Consider the following 2,480-nt stretch of genomic DNA (forward strand, 5'->3'; position numbering starts at 1 on the left):
TGAGATTCAGAGATGGTCAATGACCGTGTCCCGAGGTCATAAGTCATGAGTCCAAGATCTCAGTGCAGATGTGTCTGACGTCAGGTTTTTTTTGTTGTTGTTGTTTGTTTTTGTTTTTGTTTTTTTGAGAGATGGGGGTCTCACTATGTTGCCCAGGCTGGTCATGAACTCCTGGCCTCAAGTGATCCTTCTGCCTCAGCCTCCCTAAGTGCTGGGATTACAGGTGTGAGCCAGTGCACCTGGCCGCTACTCTCTTTTTAAATGCCATAGCCTCCCCAGAGTTACCTGGAAGGGCAGTGGGAGCTGGGCCCCCAGTGGGTGGTTGAGGGTGGAAAGAAAAGCCCTGCAGCCCCCCAGTGAGAGGATGGGAGGGAGGCACTGAGATTTGCCCAGGCCAGGGCAGCAGGGGCAAGGTCACCTGGCAGGGGGATAAAGTCTGGTTCCAGAAAGCTGAGGCTGGGAGCCCTGGGACACCCAGGCCTGCCCCAAGCAACAGGGCACACAGGCAAGGGGTGAGCACAGCAGGTGGCTACAGCCACAGCCTGGTCCCTCGGCCCACCCAGCCCAGACTGCACTCCCTAAACCCAGGATGTCTTTGCAGGCCTTGCCTTCCATGGCACCCGCAGCCTCAAGGCCGAAGGCCACGCACTCTAACTTTCTACCCTGCTGATGGGGAAGGTGGGGGCTTCGGGCATCAATGACAAATTTCATTCATATTTCACCCTACTGTGTCCTGATAAAAGCTGCAAAGACCAGGTGTCACAGAGGCTAGGGGTGTGGCCTACAGACATGCTTGGCCTCAGATGCAGGATGAGGGCCACATTGAATATTCAGTCCTGGGGAAGCCAGGCCCATCTGAGAGTGGCCTTCGGATCTGAGGACTAAAGTCCAAAACAAGGGCTGGAGATCCCTCCCCCAACCCCACAGACACATAAGCTGCCTCCTTTGAAGCCATCTTGGAAAAAGGAGAAGGGATGTGGGGGAAGACAGACCTATTGAGATGAGACAGTTTCCTTGGAGAGCTTGACTAAGCCACCATGGACAGCTACGCAGGTTGTTCACTGTTCAAGGCGGCCTGGCTAAGAAGGGCGAGGGCACCTGAAATCTTGACCCTCACCTGGTGCAGAGCAGCCCCGGCTGCCTAGAGGATGAGGCACCTTTTGAAATTTGCACAAAGCCTGTCTGAAGTTTGAACTTCAACTGAGTATTTTATCCAGAGACGCTGTCTTAAATCTGGAGAGAATGAGTTCTACTTAGCCAGCAACTCAGGAGGCTGAGGCAGGAGAATCATTTGAACCTGGGAGGCGGAGGTTGGAGTGGGCCGAGATCGTGCCACTGCACTCCAGCCTGGGCGACAGAACGAGACTCCATCTCAAAAAGAAAAAAAAGAAAAACAAAAAAAAGAAAAGAAAAAAAGAAACATGTATTTTTTGTGCATCTGAGTCAGGTCAGAGCACAGAGTGCATTTCATCAATCACCTTGCACACACCACCACCCCCACACACACACCCCCCACACACACACCACACACACCACACACACACACACACACCCCACACACATACACCACACACACACACCCACACACACACCACACACACCCCCACGCACTCACATACACACACACCCCACACACACACCGCACACACTCACACACATCCCACACACACACACCCCACACACATACATCACACACACCACACACACCCCCACACACACAGACCCCCACGCACTCACATACACACCACACACACTCCACACACACATACACCACACACACCTCACACACACTTATACACACACCACACACACCACACATCACACTCACATACACACACCACACACACACCCCACACACACCACACACCCCACCCACACACATACCACACACCACACACATACACACACCACACATCCCATACACACACTGACATAACATGCCATACACCCCCCCACACACACATACACACACCACACACACACCCCACACACACATAAACCACACAACCCCACCCACACTCACACCACACATACAACGCACACACATACACCACACACACCCCACACCCCTCACACCACACCCCCCCACACACACACATACACCACACACACATACACACACCACACACACCACACACAAACTCACATACATCACAAACACACGGCCCCACACACACACCACACACCCCTCACACCACACACACACACACCACACACACCCCCGACACATACACATACCACACACACACCTCCCACACACCACACACTCCTCACACACCCCACCCACCACACACACCCACACACACATATACCACACACCCCACACACACACACCCCACACACATACACCACACATACACCCCACACACACCACACACACACCCCACATACACAACCCCACACACACCACACACATGCACCACACGTACACCACACAAAACCCACACACACACCACACACACATACACACCCCACACACA

The sequence above is a fragment of the Rhinopithecus bieti genome, unplaced genomic scaffold (genome assembly GCF_001698545.2).
Source record: "Rhinopithecus bieti isolate Rb0 unplaced genomic scaffold, ASM169854v2 scaffold_31940, whole genome shotgun sequence".
Lineage (NCBI taxonomy): Eukaryota > Metazoa > Chordata > Mammalia > Primates > Cercopithecidae > Rhinopithecus > Rhinopithecus bieti.